A 20,052-nucleotide genomic window follows, 5' to 3' on the forward strand; every position below is an offset into this window, starting at 1 on the left:
TAGTGCACGTAAATCGGAAGGAAAGGCGGCGACGTTGGTGTACGGAATGCAGGTCAATACTATTTATTTCTCTCACAACGAGAGATGCACAGCAGAATCTTTTACTAAGCGAAAACGTGACAAACATATCCCGCAAAACACCTTGTGCTTTCCTGGGTGCAAGACAGCGGGACAAAAATTAGCACGAATATATGCACCGCAGTTTAAGGTGCACAACAGCCGATTTGACGAAAGAATAGACCACGCTCGGGCATTGTGGTCGGGTTTCGAGGCGGGAGTGTTGGCAACTTCCCTAACGGCGCTGGTAAGCGCAAGTGGCGCTTTGAAAATTCTGCAGTGATGGGGCTCGCACCCCAGCATTTCTCCACGTTTCAAGGCAACGTATTTGAAGGAAACAACGGTGTGCGCGGTAGCAGAAAACCGCAGCTCCCTACGTGCCTCCATGCCTGCGACTGCAGGCACCATTAAATGTTGCCCAGTACCAAGCAATCTCGAATAGTCTAGCAACCTTGTGGGTCTATTCCTACCCAAACAATCACCACATACAAGGCGCCGCAGAGCGGGAGGGGTGGCGTCAGTGGAGGTCGGCTTGCCAAGGCTAGTGGAATCACGTGAAGTTCCCTCACACTATTTTCTTTCCTCCATGGCGGAAGGCGAGGAGCGTGAGCTCCGTATTCATAAGCGTGCAAGGCAGGGGAGGGACGGTGAGTGGGAGATGTGCGAGCGCTACGAAGGGAGGCTAGGGGGCAGGTTGTGCGCATCTCGTCTTCTACTTCAGCTGCAGTGGCTGAGCGCGGCCGCGCCTGTCCGATCTTGGAGGCAATCTGCACTTGGTTCGAAGGCTACCCTACCGAAGATAACTGATGGCTTCGTGTGCGCTGTGTTCGAGTGCGCCTACTTAGCGTTTAAACGAGAGGCAGCATAAATGGGAAGTCACTCGCTGCTGCTGCTGCTCTTTATCACGCCAACGCTCTGACCATGCGTGTGCGCGTCTGTCGAGTGATATGCTCGTGTTTGCCTGTGCCCGCGTAACAACCTGCTTGCTAATTTAGCTTGTAAGGGAATGTTTACAGCAGTTTATGTAGCTGATAAAATAATAACTTTACTCCGATACTTTACTCCGGTGCTGTCTAATAATTTGCTATTGCTATCAGTGCTCCACCTGAACGGTGAAACTGGGACTTTTTATGCATGTCAGTGTCCAGCAGGCCTTTAAGGACGTTCCTCTGCAAGACGTGCAACAATCATCATTGATGAACGTGCTGTGATATTTCCAAACATCGAAGTGGGCTCGTGCTAGTAGCAGTGTTGTACGATCTAGCGTCCCTATCCACTCTTTCATTTCTCTGGCTTTCTACCAGCTGCGCAGAGTAGCAAGCTAGAGACCACTAGCTCAGGTCGACCTCTCTGCCTTTCAATAAAATCTCTCTCTCTCTCTCTCTCTCTCTCTCTCTACGATGGTTCACCGTGAGGTGCTCAAAAACGTTCCACGGGCGACATTCCTGCCTTTTCCCCTCCTTTGAACCGTACTTACTCCAGTATTATCAAAAAAGCCTAAACTCGGAGTACTTCCTAGCCTCAATGATGAGGATGATTATAATGATTATATTGTAACGCGGAAATAAAGACGGAATATATTTACAAGGATTATTTACATTCACGCGCACTATAGAGAATCCGCGCGCGGAGCCTAGGCACGCCTTCGTGGTCTTCACTTTGTCGTGCCCTCGTGGATATCGCCGACGGACTCCCGTGACACAGCTTTCCGTTGGCAGGAGTGCCGACTCGGTTCTGGTTAAAAGCGAGAGAAGCGGGAGCCAGGATGACCGCGCGGCGTTTTGCACTCATGACACGGTTTGAGGCTTACAACGTGCACAACAAGCGTCGAGCAGATGATGCCGGTTGGGCGAGAGGTGTGATTTCGTAGGTGAGGTCGGTGACTTGGCGAAGGACACAGTTAGGGCCAGTGTAAAACGAGAGTAGTTTCACGCGCAAGCATAACCGGCCAGCTCATGAAATCAGAAGTTCTTGTCTGAAGCCGCGAAGTAAGTGAACGAGGAAGGCGCCTAGGCCTCCATGCTGGTTCCGATTTGTCTGCAAATTTTGTCTGCTCATTTAATTAGCACTATGGGCAACCACAACGCTGAAATTTGAGAATAAAGATCTTTAAGCGTCATTCATACTCTTTAAACTAACGCTTTGAACACAAAGTGTGACACGTTTATGCTGAAATTGAGCTGCTGAAATGTTTGCTATTAGTCGATAACGAAGAAATTTATGAAGAACCAACGCCGCTTACTATTCAAGAATGCGTTGAGCATGCATAGGGACGTGGTTATTTGCAGCATTATATTGTACTCTGTTATAGGGGGTGCTCCCTCTTAACAGCGTGCCTTACCCGTACACGTAAGCCAACCGGTACTTCGATCGCCACTTCCTCAAGCAACGCGTTCGGAACCCTATGCAGTGCCTGTCACACCCTGTGATCGCAGACGCTGCTATTAGAGGCGCAACGTCTCAACTGTCAACAAGTGTCGCAACTGCCCTTACCACCGTGCCATTATGCGGTACTAAACGGTACTACCCTGCCAGCGGTACCACCATACTATCGCGCGGCTTTATCTTGAAAGTGATCTTGGGGGCATAGTTGGGCCGACGGCTCATAGCTTTGTGTGCGCTCTGTTCTCTCCACTTAGTTTCAGTTGCAGCGATAGACAGCACGAAGGTCACTACGCTCGCTGCTGCTGCCACGATTCCTCACGCTAGCGTTTTGACAGCGAGTGTCCGCGGTCATCAAATGTGAAGTGTTCATGTTTGCCTGTGTGCGCTGACACCATGCTAGGTAATTTAGACAGCAAGCGAATGTTTACAATGGGGCCTTCTACACCGGCGGCTGCTGCGTGCGGCGGCTGCTGCGAGCCCTCTCTTGAATACGATCTGCGATGCGGACAGTGTAGGCATCTAGGCGCACCGAGGGTCGACAGCATCATGTGCACTATAGCATCCATACGCTTGCACATCAGCCGCGTTCACGAAGTGAAACGTCACTATAATTTTTTTTTTGCGAGAACTCGACCTGGCGCGCTGGAGTCCATAGGAGAACGAGGGAACTTGGCCGAAAGTGGCTTAGCCGGCGATGCCTGTCGTATAGTGCCTTCTGGTGCTCATGTGATGTGGCTGATCGTTGGCGGGCAACCTAACGGGTGGATCGTCTCGGGCAATAGCATCGTGGGCATATTCGCTGGTGTTAAACGCAGCGGAGGGGAGCACCGTATTCATAGGTAAAGCGGGATCGTGGCTGAACAACTAACAGAACGCCGATAATCCGGTTGCATCACGGCGTGACTAACTGTAAGCGAACGTCACGAATGGTAAGCTCACTTTCCTATCGCGGTGGTCCGAAGAAACATACATCGACAATACGTCTGTGAGGGTGCTATTCAAGCGTTCTGTTAGCGTGTTAGTATGAGGGTGGTAAACTGTTGTAAACGTGTAACAGCTCGCGCACCATCCAAGGATGTTGGCGATGACTTTAGATAAAGCTGCATGTCCCTGCCCGTGAGGAGTTTTGTGGGAGCGCCTTGATGAAGGATGACGTCGCACAACAAAATGCAGGCGACACCAGTCGCATAGCTGGTTGGGATGGCGCGCGTGATCGCATACCGTGAGGCGCAATCTGTTCCAGCGGCGACATGAACACTTTTTCCGTGAGTGAGACGCGTAGAATGGGCCAAGCAAGTCGAGGCCAACTTGGAAGAAGGGTGCATACGGTATGCCCAGGGTTTGAAGGGGGCCACTAGGCAGAATAGGCGCCTCTTGGCGATGTTGACAGGGGTCGCACGAAGAGACATGCTGGGCCAATAAAAATGGCGGCGTATATGGTCATATGTACAAGAAATGCAGGATTATCAGCTTGGTGAAAGCTGACGTTCGCAGCGGAATCCTCAAGAAAGGCACGTCTGTTTTGAGAAGAACGGTCAGGGGTAGGGTGATAGTAGCAAAGTACTTTACAAACCATCGAAAATATGAGCATAGGCCGACGAAACTGTGAACATCATGGACAGCTTGCAGATTTGGAAAACACACAACAGCTCGAACACTGTTGGGGTCGGCCAGGATACCTGCAGCGTCAAGAAAGTGGCCAAAGAATGCAGTTTCACGGCGCCCAAGATGGCACTTGAGGAGTTCACCTGAAGAACAGCACTCCGGAACACACAGAGCCCCGCTGAAAGGCGTTGCAAGTCACTTGAAGATGTAGATGAAAACATGACGTCGTCGTCGAGGTAGAACAAATAAGTTGACCATTTCAAACCATGAAGAAGGTTATCCATCATGCGTTCGAATGTCGCTGGCGCAATGCACGCACCGAGCGGCATAAAGCGGTCTTCTCCTCATCATTGTCGTCCACAGCGATTTGCCAATGTCGCGAATGAAGTGGATCTACTTCCTGCCGTGGAGGCTATCCGGCAGGACACCGATCCGCAGCCGAAGATATGCATCTTGTTTTTTTAGTGATCTTGTTCAAGTGGCGGTAGGCGATGCAAAAGAACCATGAGGTATCCTCCTTTTTCACAAGGGCGATGAGGGAAGCCCTGGACTGCAAGAAGGCTCAATGATGTCCTTTGCGAGCATCTTGTCCACTTCTTTCAAAATGACGCGACGTTCAGTCGCGGACACCCGATAGGCACGCCAATAAATTGGGATATCATCACCAGTATTGATCCGCTGTTTGGCGGTAGAGGTTTCGTCCAACGGTCTGTCATCAGTATCAAATAAATCCTGGTATGACGTTAAAAAGCGGCGCAAATATTGTGAGTGAGAAGGAGGAAGGTCCGCTGTTATCATATCATTGAAGTTATCGACAGGCCTGGAAGAAGTCTTGTCGCGAGCAGACGGCAAAGCGGCATCGAGATCTATAGCGAATTGAGTATGTTTTTTAAGGGCAGGAACAGTTGCCAGTTTTATGCATTCAATTAAGACTTGTGGTACGGTGTTGAGGTTCGGAAGAGGGACGCAGGTGCGGTTATCAGCAACAGTCACAACTGCATAAGGCGGAGCAACGTTACGCGTCATGATCGCGTCCACAGTCGGTGACTACACGTAGCCACCGTCAGGCACTGGAGGAGCTGGCGACAGAATAAGACCCGTTGAGGCTTTCGGCATCATGCGAACGAACTCGACGGAACACAACTGTGCGAGCCATTTATCGGCGGTATCGGGAAACAATAAGTTACTACTGGAAGCGACCAGTGGCCAAATCAATGAGAGCAGAATGGGACGCCAGAAAGTCATAGCTAGACATTAGTTATTACGGGCACTGTTCAAGGACGGCGAACATAACTGTAGTGCGGTGTTGATTATGAGCATAATGATGATGATTACCTGTTATTTTCTGTTCTAAGGTATGTCTTAACAGGTTGCAAGAAGCTACCTTGGATAGCGTAAGGGTCAATATTCTGAACTAAAATTTAATAATTGAGCCGATAAAGACTTTTGAATAAGTAGACAGAAACGGCCAGGCAGGTAAATATGTTTTTCAAAAGAATAAACAATTATTTAGTTTTTTACTTAATAGAGCTGATTCTGTTGAATTTCTTTTGAAACAGCCAAAATGCGAAGCTGTTATGATGCTTTTTCTTTGGACAAAGTTAGACATGCAATTGCGCATTAACTTATCAATGCACTTTGAAAAAGTGGGCATCCCGGAGATGGGCTGGTAGGAGAAAGACGAATGAATTTTAATAAAAAAATGAGCAGGCAAGGGTCATCGCCAGGAACCCATTTCTCACATTTAAAGGAGGCGATCAAAATCATTTTTAAGATGCATTTTTAAGGGCGGCTGGCCTGGGCCGGTAGTCGAAAAAAATTATTTCGTTATCAATATTTCCTTTCAATATGTCAGCACATTTCGCGACCTGAATTTTTTTCGGAAAGTTCACGAAGAGAAGATTTATAGTGAATGTAAATACAAGTGCGATTATACTGGTGACCTGTTCTGCAAGCTCAATTTTGAGGCCATCAATGTCAACTCTTTTACTATATCTTTAAGGATCCAATGACTTCTTCAACTTCTTCAACAAGGGCGGGAGTGAGAAATGGTCTACGCTAGGTGGGCATACGCTAGGTCCATACATCGACTCAATGGGCATACGCTAGGTCACATCGAGGTCGCATACGCATCGAGAAATAGGCATACACTAGGTCCGTACATCGACTCAATCAAGCCTGTTATTTCCACATTTATTGGCGAATGGCTAATTTAGAGACTCTAATGAAATGCGCTCAGTGGTTTCTGCGCCATTTAGACGCGCTATACGCGAGTCGTCTTAAATTAAAAATTTTGTCGTATAACTAGGTATTCTCGGACACCCTGATGCTGCTTTGAACAGCTGGACACTGGCCTTTGAGTTCATACACAACTTTTTCTTCCGATTTCGCTGTTTGATAATGCTCCATAGCTGGCATCCTCTCCATTGTTCCTAACTAGTTAGGTGTTCCTGCATGTTCGACTTTACGCTGGACACCATTTTCTTCACCGATGTCCAGTCCATTACCTAAATATTTATTAGCTAGTTTTTTGTTTTGTTTCCTCCACTGTTTTTCAACCTCATTTCTAAAGAGGTGCCTGGGAAACCTGCTCTTTAACGACTTTTATCCATGTTCCCGAATCGTCTCCAGACACAGGTTTTGTTTGAACTTCCGACACTTCGAAGGACGCCCACTCTATGCTCCCCTGTGGTGCGTCATTTAGGATTGCTTTTTTTTCCTGCAACGGAAGTGCTAGCCTCGCGAAAGCCCTCTGACAGCTCTCCAGTCCGGCCTGCGCTTCGGCCTTCAAGCACAGCTGCGAGTTGGCAAACGTAATCCTGGGAACCATCACGCCTTTCTATAGACCTCGCACTACTTGATATTTCTTTACCTTCATAGCGCTCTATGCTTCGATATGGCCACGTTTCTCTTGGTTTGTAGGAATGTTTTGTTGGTTTTATCTCCCTGACTTTTGTAAATTAATTTCATTCCCTTACTTCGTCTGCTATTGGGGATTTTCTTGACTGGGATGATTTCTGATGATTTCAGAAATTATTGTCTGGTATCTTCGTTACTAAATTGATATCTTTAGTATTACAGGTAGATCCGCATTGTGCTTGAATTTGAAAAGAAAAGTCGGAGTTCTTGACCTGCTCTAAAGCTTTTGACGAGAAGATTTAGGCTTTTAAAATAAATGTTATTAGTTATTCTATAGGTAGGCGCGCCATGAGAAAATGTGCTATTCGAGAGCTATTTATTGCTTTCAGTTAAGCGTTCAAAAGGTATTTTATTCAAATTTATACTTGATTCAGCGCCGCGATTATTACATTGCATCTCCATATAATGATTGTACTGGTCTACATGCAATAGTTCCTACAAACAAGCCCTGAAGCTGCTCGATAAAAATTGATGAAAATCACACCTATGATGTGTGTTGTTCAAATCTCTTATCAGTTAACGCTCATATATCATCGTATGACAGTGCAATACACTTTAGATATTCTTCAGAGTGGAAAAATAACTCGTAAGTTGGGCGACGAACGTTAATTTTTAATGCCTGGTACATGCTCCATGTGATTGGCAAAATATTATGAGCTATATAAACGCATGCAGTTTCTCGGTTTAATCTACTTCATACGCCATACAACATGGAAACATTGACAATTATTATTGCTGCGGAGCTACCAAATTGCAGGGTCACTTCTTGAAATGATTTATTTTGAAATACTTTCGTTTACGAATCGATGCGCAGGGAATATTGATCATGTATCCTTCGGTTTTTACGAAGTGACGAAATTTCTTTAGCCACAACAAAGTTGACGCACATCGGTGGCCTGACGACCCTGTTTGTGCGCTTCAGGCAGTTTCAAACATGGGGACACCAACGTACGGTCGGATTTAAAGCCGCCTGATAAGTAGTACTTCTAGCCAAGAGAGACAAAAAAGAACGCACACGAAGGGTTCCTCTTTACGATTTAATACATTAAAAGAAAGAAAAAGAATTAATTTTAAATACGACACATTTAGGCAGAGAAAAACAAAATGCGCATTATTAAGGCCAAAGACACTGTTAATCTTTCAATTCAAAGAAAAGAAGTTTGCAAATTAAATATGGAAAACACACCGAGAAAAAACATAATCAGCGAAAGGAAAAATAAATATTTTGGGGAAACATTTTCAGCAATAGTTATGAATAAACCTGGCAGAAAAGCGGAAGTGTGCTTCAACCCGAGTCACGTATGGCTTCGTTTAGAAATTGTACAGAAAGTTCTCGTCATATCCGAAGCAAACGTGCACATTTAGTTTGATTGGCATCACGCTTGTGACGCCACTGCAACCGGCCATCTTGCATTGGTCTGTCTGTTCGGAGCGTGCTTTCAAAAAAAAAAAAAAAAAAGAAAGCGGTTCCTGTGCTAAACTTCTTCTTTGTCCTGTGTTCTTGCTCTAAACCAACAAATGACGCTTGTTGCTTGTCATTCAGTGTTGGCCGAAGACATTTAGCCAGAAACTTTGTACTCAATACTAAAACTCAGCAAGAGCTTTTTTTTTCTGGTATGCTGCCTGTAGGCAACACTTGTCAATAACGGTTTAATAAATGTACAGGATATTAATTTCTTTGACAACTTCCAAAATAGAAGCAACATTGTCACCTCTACACATTGCAACTTCTAGGAAAGGTGCACAGTAATTTTTCGAGGTTACGACATAACTCCAGCCGCAGGGGTTACTAGTAACTCTAGCTTACGTGCCGTCTAATATTAGTCCACAATATTATTTGGTACGCTTCTATACCTGTCGCAGTTCATTCCTGGCAGGCTAGAACATTCGATGCTGCCGTTAGAAAAGACCCAAATGCAACTTTACATATGTTTCTACTGATAAAGTATTTTTTTAACGAAACTGCTTGCATTCATTTGGCGGTGAGGATTAATTACTAGCAGAAGAAACATTGATCTAACTTAATTGAGTTTCGCGCTGAAAATACAGTGCTGGTAAGTCAGTGTGACGTAACCAATTTCAAGGTGTTTGCTTACACTAAGGGCGCTTTGGGGCAGCGAAAGTTCTCAAACCTTGTTAGCCTTAGTCTAGCAAGCGCGTAGTCTTTGCATTGTTTCGATCGCATTCTAGTCCTTCATGACTGATAAACAGTTAGCCAGGACTGAGTAGACGCTGTGGAAATACACGACGCAACGACCAGCTAGTGCATGAATTATACGGCGACCCCATCATTCTTCTTCGATATTTTCAAATTTCTTTTTTTTTTTGCTTGGCCAAGCCTCCTCTCATAGCACGAAAAGTTATTTCGCTATAGAGGACGCAAAATTTACTACTACTGCTTAACTTAACATTTAACATTCATGTTCAGTGTCCCCTTTAAGAACAAAGGCAAGTGACGGCTCGGTGGCGGGCGCTGAGGTTCGTTCACTGCTAGCACTTGAATCTGGAATTGCCATGACGTCACCAACCTGTAGAGAGCGCTTGAATTGCTTGTTCTTCGAAATCAGCAGCACACCATACGGTGAACAAAGTCAGAATTGGAACCGCAAATGTTAAATAGGTTCGACATAATAAATATCCTTGCATTGTTTCCGTGTCGCAAAGTAGTGTCGGTTAATGCGCTTGGTTGTTCGCCCAGCGAAAAGTTGCAGCGATGATGCTGCACTGATGTAGCTGTGAATCTTTACCCTAGGTGGCAGTACATTAAACAGTGATCGCTTCAGTACGCGTAATATAAGTAATCCTAGCTATCCATCAGTTCTCTACTGTGTGGTACGGGGGTCGAAGTTTTCCTTTTAACGAAACTCGGAAACTGCGAAAAACTCCCGAAAAGGTAGTCAAGTCATGCACAAACCAATATTCTCAGCACCTACACTCAATTTTTCTTAAAGTGTGGTGGTTGATTTCCCTGCACGTGATGATATCTTTTTTTAAACAAAGCTTTGTTTGCGAACCCCTCTGGGCTTCTCTGACCACGGCTGCTGGGTGCTACTGCTGTCTCGAAGAAAAGCTCAAATAAAAAAAAATAGATTACTTACCCGACGGCAGAATCAAACCTCGGTCCCCCAGCACACCTTTAGGCTTCAATATTTTTCTTCCTTTATTTCCTCTTGGCTACAAGTCAAAACGATGTTAGCGTTCACACATCAAACGTGTTTTACATGTGTTAAAGCATCAAACACTCCCATAAAATTCTCGTCGCAATCTTGTACACATCACGCCCTTTGACAACCATTTCACAAAGTATTCATGCACACATCGGCCTTTAACAACACACTGCCTATACGCCAACAGACCGCGCCAGATAGCATGCAGTCGAACAAAAAAATAACGTCCACCTGTTGAAAATCACGTTCAGGTGGCCAAAAACCAATGCCATGCGGATCGAGGGTCAGACATCTCTTTGAAGCTATCTGTAATATATCCCCCAAAAAAGCGGCACTACTACAATCAATGAAAACTTCTTCAATAGTTTGAGGTTTGTTGCAGAAGAAGCATTTGTTTCCCCATGGTACATAAATCCTTATTTCTTCTAACCACGCTCTAACAGATAACGTTCTGGTATAACGCTTGAATAAAAATGTATTTCGATGGTATACAAATTTTTTTAACCCTCTTGAGCACGTCTTGCCCACGCCCTTCTTAAAACAATAACCGATACAATGGTACAGGAAACATACTACCCTTAAAATCCTTCATCGGCGCTTTCTTTTAACGTTGCGCAGGTTCTGAAGTGAGAATTTTGCCTTGAGGAACATATACACGATGACACGACTTCGATCAGAAATCGCGACACTGTGTAACGTGCGCCAATGGCTGAAGAGACAAAAACAGAAATTAGGCCTAATATCTATTGGCAGGGTTTGGAAAAAAATACCCAAAAAAGGGTCCCTTTCGTCTCTTACAAATATGAACCGCGATACACCTTGCCGAAGAAACAAGTAATACAACGACAGACCACCTTTCTTTACTCGACGAAACAAATTTGTCCTTGATTTTCGCTGCCACGTGGTGCCCCATGCAGATAAGCTTGGCAAAAATAAGGGGCACGTTATCAACAACGTGCGGGCTAAATTGAAACTACGTGCGCAGGTGCTTCAAAGTGTTAATTGTGTATTTTGCTAGTCGCTCAATATTGAGCACGCTGCCTCGGCATTTCTACAAATTACACCGACATACAACTAAGAGAACTTGTGCTGATCGATATGGCAAATCTGTGTGCAAAGTCGAATGGCTGTGGATCAACTACAGCTTTTGCGGAAAATTTCTAAAGCAAGGGTTGGAATGTGTAATGCCGCTATTATCGGCTTCGCTTCCAATGTCCCGAGAGAAGTCTGCGTTACACAAAATTTACATTCAGTTGAAATGAGGGCCATCTTAAGTGCAACATGTCGCGAAATTTGATCGGTTCTACTTCAATTAGGTGAGTTACAAATATTTATTGAACCCTTGTTTCTTTTCGATTTCGGCATGCTTTATAAGGGCCTCTCCCGGTATCTTCGGTGAAATAAATGAGGCACCTTGTTCACGCTTGGTGAAGGTAAGAACCACACTATAGGCGACACATAGGTGAAATTCGACGTGTGTGGTATAATTACGTTCTTTTCAAAAAATTGCGCATGCAAGCTTTCCGGAGAGTCTTACGAGCGGCGCAGAATTTAACCTGCTGCCTTAGCAGAAATATAAATACACTGAGATCGAATTTAGCGGAAATAAGTAAAAGACAATGGCAAATCTCTGTGAGAAGTTAACTGCTTGTGGATGAAATACAGCCATAGTAAAAAAAATTATAATAAATTGTTAGAAACTGTCATACAGCCGCTATCGGATATGCTTCCAAATGTTCCGACATATCTGTAAATTACATCAGGCCTATATTTTGAGGAAAAATTTACCGCCCAAGCACTCCGTACAGATGGTTAAGAAGCGAAGCTGAAACGTGCGGCCAGCTGTTTATCCCTGGGTTAATCCCGACGGTTCATTAAAGTCTTTTTCAATTATTGGTTACGTCTTTGTGTTTCTTAATGAGGTTACACACAAGTTCGCCATCGACAGAGAGAACGACGTCAGTGACGTTATGCCCGCAGTCCGCCGTTGCCGCTTGCGTTCAATGTCTCAAGCTTGCTCGGTGGCGTAGTTAGCAGCATCCACTTGCCATTGCTGCTGACGATCATTGAAAATAAATTGCTTAAAAATTAATTATGTCCGTCACGTAAGACAATGAATGGCTCATACCCCATAAACGTGGCCTCCCCATTACGACAGACGAGAAGTGAAATTCCACGCTGGAATGACGAGCGACAACGAAGCCATATCTGGAAGAAGAAGAAGAAGAAAGACGACGACGACGACGACGACGAGGACGACGATGACGACGACTAAGACAACGACTACGACTACGACTACGAAGAACGCGGGAGCTGTGGCACGAGTGCGTGCGCGCGGTAGCGCCGAGGGGCGCCAACGAACAAGCTGTAGAAGAAGACGCTGGAGCCATTGCTGATGGCGATAGTTTTTTTCTACACGCGGACACAATAGTGGCGAAATTAACCCTTACCAGCTTCGCTGTAAAAATGCGCTATGTTGAGTGGTGTGTGTGATGAAATGTTCACGTTCCTGGCATAATAAGAAGCGTTGCAAATAATTACTGAAGTATAGCTTTGATGCTTCGCGCGGCATTCGCACTTGGTTTCTCCGGCGTCCTCGAGGATCCAAACAAGGCCCCTTGTTTACATTTTGCGAAAATAAGGGTCACTTCAAGTGTGTCGGCATATATCGAAGTATGTGGTGTTTGAAGTACATTACGCACGCAAGGAATCTGGAGCCCTGTTAGTACAACCATAGAGAAAGAAAAAAACTTTTTCTTTCTCTATGGTACAACGCCCAATTTGTCCCGCTGCCTCGGGAGATCGGTGAACGCAGCATAGACCAAGTTTAGCGAAAATGGGGTTGGGTGGTGCGCTATGGCCAACGTTCTGCAGGAGGAAATTGTGTGCGGACAAATTACTGCCTTCATAAAAATTCCTTAAATAGTTCTCGGAACTGGTATATGCTGCCAGGGTCTTCAACGGACCAGTGATATACGGGCAACATTTTAAATGCAATACAATGTAAAACGGGGCGAGTTGGTTGATATTCATAGTAAAAAAAAGCACCGTAAAAATAAGGGGAACACAAGACAGAGAAGTACACAGGGCAAGCGCTGAACTAGCAACTATTGTTAGTTCAGTTCAATCCGCTAGTTAGAGTTGTTAGTTCAGCGCCTGTCCGGTGTACTTGTCGTGTTGCCGGTATTTTTACGCTGCTTAACACTTTCACACTTAACACTTTACATACATACATACATACATACATACATACATACATACATACATACATACATACATACATACATACATACATACATACATACATACATACATACATACATACATACATACATACATACATATATATATATGTGTGTACAGGTAACTGAAATTTTTATTACAACGGTACAAAAGAAATAGCTTTACTAGAAATTGGGTTGGGATTCAGCATGGTCGCACAAGGCTGCTCCATTTATTACTTAATATTAATACTATTTGTTTATTTTCTTCTTCCATATATATGAACATTATTGTAATTTAGTTGTCATGTATTTAGTGCAGTACATGGTGATATAATTTCTTGAACTTGCCATGTATTTGTTGATTTGCCTTTCTGCGTTGTACTAGAAATTCACTTATAACGTCTATTTTCAGTGTTTAATGTTTCGTATTAAGAGGAAGCTTTAGCTCGGGCCCAACTCCGATGCGGCCTATTCAAATACATGTAAAACGTAAAAACGTTTTTCTGAGGTAACCTCTGGACCGATATTAATGAAATTTGTTGCATTTCAAAGACTAAGTTAAAGTCTAGTGACTGTTGGAAGCGCGATTTGGATTTAGGGCCTAAATTTTTCTTTAAAAATTTTCAAGAATTCGAAAGTTTGAAAAGAAAATAGAAGCGCGAAGTTTACAAATTAACAGCACTACATCAAGAACAGCTATCGTGGTTCTGTAAACGGCACCCACTAGATCATTGAAAGCGGACAAATTTGATATGTCATTTTATATCTTACGTGAATTTGTTACGTTGTGTACAAGGGTTCTGCAAAAGCTGTATATTCATGTTACTAAATTTTTTTAGATTAATGTTTGACATATCAATTTTGTACACTTTAGATTTACTACTGCGTGCAATTCACAGAATTGGGATATAGTTTTTCATTGCTGAGCTACCGAGTTGTAAACATTATAGTGTCGTCCTCTGAAAATTTTCAATTTTTGCCAAATTTTAATAAAAATTGACTATCGAAATCAAAAATTCGGAACCAAAAGACCCTAGATTTTAAGTTTTTCTTTTAAATGCAACAAACCTCGCTAAATTTGGTGCAGTGGTTGCCGAGAAAAGCGAATTCTCCTTTTACATGCATTTAGATAGGAGCACCGGAGCTAAAGCTTCCTTTTAAGGCAACATATACAAAGTTGGGTACTCGTATTTTCTGCTTTTTGCATTTGAACATGATCTGCGGCCTGCACTTACACATATTAATTTAGACCCCGTACTAGATCATGGATCTGACCGGTGTAAACTATTTCATGCGTTTTTTTTTCCACCACCCTGTTTCTCGGGTGAAGGAAAACTCCCTCCAGAGACTTCAGACCGGGAAGGCCCTTAGACCAACTATCCTTGGTGCTTGGGGTCAATCATACGAAGACATTGTCCAGTGTCCTCCGGCGTCTGCAGCGGATGGCCGCCTCTACTCTGGACGTCCCTTGGGACAAAGACAATTCGCGAGAGCGTGAAGGTGTGAAATTGAACAGTGATCAAGTTGAAGTCTGTGAAAGATCAATCATGAATAACACATCTGATAAGTCACTGTTGCAGTATTCCAATGGAGCTGGCCTGCATGCTTATACTTACCTCCACTATGACGTTATGCCGAGGGGCAACCCAAGCGGAAAAAAAATTCACGCGCTTTACTTCAGGAACATTTATTAAATGTAAGGAAGAAAGGAATAAAGAAAGAAACAAAGAAGTAAAGAAGGAAAGGAAGGAAGAAATAAGCGCAGTGCTTACATTTAACTCTCCGCGGTTCTCTTAGCAGATGTAGGTGGGTGTAGGTGTGGTAGAATTAGTGCATTGTTGGCAGGTACGCTCAGCCTTGCATGGGGTTGTTCGTGTTTCTGTTCCCGCATGTGGATATCATTGATTCTCGTGACATACTTATTTTTTTTTCTATTTCGACGTGGTCGACTGAACGTCAATAGGTGCCTTCACACATATGCGTACATGCTGAGCACAATAGACTAAAAACAGAGCACGCAAGGACATTATTCCAAGGGAAAACATGCACTGAGCGCTCGTAACTGGAATATTTATTGGCAGCACACGTCCTATATTACCTGCGTGGCCGAAGCTGTGAAAGGGTAAAAAAACAAGTAAAATATGCAACAATTTCCCTTCCAAGCCTCTTGCTTCGGACATACCTACGCTGCGTGTGGTACCAATGAATCTTTTAGGGGCGAGTCAGCACTGGTGTGCTCGCCCTTTCTTTCATAAAATGTCCTTGCGTGTTTCGTCCTTCGTCGATCGTAAATAAAAAACTTGCCCGATCTGCCAGCTCAGCTATCTCAGATCATTCTCCGAGCGTTAGCAAGATTTGCCGTAGGTCAGCCATAATTTAGGGAAGTGCTCATAATTTATTTCGCGGGAACAATCACTGCTACCATATTTCACTCAATTTTAGTGTGTTGCTTAACCCCCAGTGGAACACGTCGATCACGATGAGGCCCATTCAGGGGAAACACACTTCTTCAAGGCGGAAGAGGGCTATTAGAAATTAAGGTAAAGGCATACTAAAGATAAACTGTATATACTTTATAATGATAAAGTGGTTCAACAGTACTATATTATTATAATTTCGCTATAAGAGATCGATTTGTAGAACAAGGAAAATGCGGCGGATCCAACCAGTTGGAATCTATATATAGCGAAGCTTTGTGTGAGTGCATGAAGAGGCGAACCATGAGTTTGTGTTTGTTGAAAGTGACACGGAAAGCTTTAGTCAGGCATTGCACAGAAGCTAATGCAATTGCGCTAACGCTGCCGCAGATACGTGAAGGCGAGCTTTCTGGTTCTTTTCTTTTTTTCGCTTTCACCTACAAGGCCTCGCCGCTACTGCCGTGGACGCGCGGAGGTGAGTGCCGTCTGATGGTAGTGCAAGGAACCTATCGGCGCGCGCGGCGCGCGCATTCCGTTCTTATTGGTTGGCCTATTCGACAAGAGAACAGCCAAGCCGCAGCACCGATGGTGACGATATCCGGTGAGGATCGCAAACAAAAAGCTTTGATGTTAAAGCAGGCATCGGTGTGCAAACACAGAGCAAGTCTGATTTATTGAAGAAAAGCGTTCTTTGCCTCTTCGAATTTCTCGCTACTGCTGCTGGCTGCTCTCCAGCCCATCTACCGGTACCGGACATAGTGTAGACAAGCCCTGGATCAAGTGAAATCCTAGGCGGCCCGGGAGGGGGGGGATGGAGGTAAAGGGTGTACGTGAGCTCTAATACAAACACGGCATCATCGTCATTCCATCACCTTCGTTCTTGTGATCATTTCATCGTTGTCATGCCGTCGTCATCGTTTCATCGTCTTCACTCTGTCGACGTCACCGCGTCGTCATGTAGTCGTGAGCGCGGGAGCTGCGTGGCTGTTCTGTCGCCAAATACGCCAACCAATCGCAGCGGAGGAGGCACGCGTGACCGCCGCTGGGTTCCTTGCATAGCCACCACATGGCTCTGGTCTCCACGCATCAGTGGCAGCGGCAGTGCCGGTCGCGCGGGGGAAAGCAAAGAAAGAACCAGAAAGCCCGCCTTCGTGCATCCGTAGCTGAGCGGAAATGAGGAAGTAAACGTTTCTTGCGAATAGAATTGATTCGAATTGCGCAACGCGCGTATGCGCATAGTGCCTCTGAAACCGTGATGCGTTCAAGGCGCCTGTCGAAATCGCTAGTAGTCAGCAACTCCGCGTAACAAAAAGATCGATATAACTCGCGTGCGCCCGCGCTTGTGTGTGTGTGTGTGTGTGTGTGTGTGTACTCAAGTCACGACTCTCTATGCACTCACACAAGGCTTCGCTGTATATGGATTCCAACTTGTTGAATTTGCTGCATTTTTTTAATTCTAGCGTTTTTGCAGATGTCTCTTTATTCTTTTCTGTTCCTCAAAATTTCTCTATCTAGCTTGTACCGCTACCTACGACTGTAACGGATCCTGTCAATAACGATCTTTTCCCTGATTTCTACCCAATAAATACACTAAACTTACTTTATCCGCTTTAAATCCAAGTGCTTTTGGAAGGTGTGCGTTACCTATGGGTCTAACTGGGTGAATACCATCGCATTTTATTAGGATGTGCTGAGAAGTACACGTATTTTTGCTGCAGCAGAGACATGCCTCATCTTGTTGGGAATATTTGCTTCGGTATGTTTTTGTCCTTAGGCAACTATCTCGAGCCTCCAATGTCAAGGCACTGCCCTCTGTGATATCGCATAAATTTTGTCTTCCAATTTCTTTCTTGCCATTCTTGTAAATCTTCATAGTATTTTGGCTTCCATTTTTTGCATGTAATGGGCTGTCTCTGTCTTTCTTACTTAGTTTTTTTTACTCCTGCTTGCCTATTTATACTTTCAATTATTCTGTACATGGTCGCTAACTTTCGTGACCCCCTCATCCATTCTATGTCAGAAGGAAAGAGATGAAAGCCTTAAGTGGCTCGTTGCAATTGATCATACGCGAAAAAAGCAGCGTCTAGTCTACTGATGCAAAAAAAAAAAAGACGCCGGGTGATGCAAACAATATCAGCATCAGGAATGGCTCATGGCTCCGTATACAAGCAACTGTACAATGGCTAAATACGAATGAAGAAACGAAAGAAAGAATGAACGAAGGAAAGAAAGAAATAACGAAAGGAGGTACGAAAGAAACAATGAAAGAAATAAAGAAAGACATTAAGAAGGAGAGAACGAAAGAAAGAAGGAAAGAACATTTAGGTAGTGCATTAGTGCATGTGTCGTTGAGGAGGTTCGTTATCACTGCGGCTCGTTATGTGTCGCAAGAAGTCTCACCCCTCCTATCGTATAACTTTATGCAATACCACTGGTGTAACCGGCTTTCGCCTTCACGTATTACAGGAGTGTAACATCCTGCTAAATTTTTCTGGATGGAACGTCATGCTGGTACCACGTATGAATAAAGTAAGCCTATGCGGTATGGCGTTTCCAAATCGCAATTCGTTAACGTAATCCTAGTGACGTTTTCCTAACAGAACCAGTGGTCCCAATGCTATTAGGAATTATTAAGACGACCATCTACATTTCGTGGTGCCATGAGTGCGCATGAACGCCAGTAAAAAGCCCAATGACAGCTCTGCTGGCGCGCGCGCACTTGCGTGCCATATTTATTAACAATATGCAGGGAGCGGACAGCTAGCAAATTAAATATGAGGTTCTTAAGAGGACTTGTCTAGCTCCGAATACGCGTCTGCAATGACATCATCGTATTGCGCAGTGGTGCATTTTTTAAATGTTTTTGCCGAGTTCACCCTGTCTAATTACCGGCGGTGGCTGCCAATATAAGACTTTGCCGTAAGTTGACAAGAGCGTAGAGGAGACAGGCACGCCAACAGAAATTACAAACAGACAGTGTTCACAGCTCGACTTCTGTTCTCTTTCGGTAAGCTGTGCACTAGGCCTGCGCTGAATTGCAAAGATAACTGTGTTCGACAATATTACAAAGCTTTTAGACTGACGGGGAAGAGCACACTGACACATCCCCTGACGCGCTTTGTGTCATGTTTCGCGACTCTATTCTCCGTCAGCTTAGTTTTGTAATATTGCCTCCTACGTCTGAGTTACGTATAACCTAACTGGGCTTGTCCGCCATTTCAGTGCGCAATGCCTGCCGCGTAACCGCGCTAATAATAGGATTACTATGGCTGCATATTCTAATGCATACTGTAAGTTTCTTGCTGTCCAAATCGACATCGAGCGCCACGGATGACACACGTAGCTGGAACACGAGCTATTTAATTGTTGGGTGGAGTGTCCGTCTGGCAAGAGAAAAACAATTCAGGAGAGCAATAGATAGATGAGTGCAATGGCACAGTGTATAGACCGGCTGGAGCTTATGATCACTCAAATTATGGTTGCAGTATCGACTCGCCAATTTTATTCAGCCACGTTACAATGACAAATTTAGGGAATAGTCGTATCAGCATTATAGCTGACATAGAGAAGAAGTGTTTTCAATGAAAATTCTGATATTCCGATAGTACAAGCGATAGAACTGAATATGCTTAGGTCATCGTGTGCAGCGGGAAAGAAAAATTGTGTTTGGAGTGGCCACATCCGAAGCAGGCTGAAGGACGCCTAAATTGGCCCAAAGTTTTGGTTGGAAACACTGCTCACGGCTGTGGGCAAGACACAACAGCTACTACAGCGAAGACACTGCGATATTTCACGTCAGTAGGAAATAAAGCGGTAATAAACTTACGTGGTGTGGTAAAATCACGCAAGACTTCTAGAGAAAAGAGCAGATGAAGTAGCTAAAGGTTGATTGGCAGAACGAGGTACAAGCAACTTATAAATAATACTGACTTCTGACTATAAAAATGTAACGTTACATTCAAACTAAAACTTCCAATTTACTGTGCGCCTGTTTTGATAAGTGAAAGTCACAGTGCTCGACACTTCTTATCCCGGGCGTTTCTGAGAAGGCCTCAAACAATCGTTTCATAGTCGCCTGAGGCCAGATAGCACAATTCTAATTCTCGAGCTTCATTGCTGGAACAAGCAGATTTGCGCGAGAAGTCTAAATTCATATTCGACTAATTAACCAAAATGACTAATTACCTTTTTAAATAGTTACCTCATGACACATATGCCAATGTACGCGTTGTAGCCGAGAAGTTCACAAGGCGCATTCACTTGAAAGACATTTTCAGG

Source organism: Dermacentor variabilis, chromosome 2 (assembly GCF_050947875.1).
Source record: "Dermacentor variabilis isolate Ectoservices chromosome 2, ASM5094787v1, whole genome shotgun sequence".
NCBI classification, from domain to species: Eukaryota; Metazoa; Arthropoda; class Arachnida; order Ixodida; family Ixodidae; genus Dermacentor; species Dermacentor variabilis.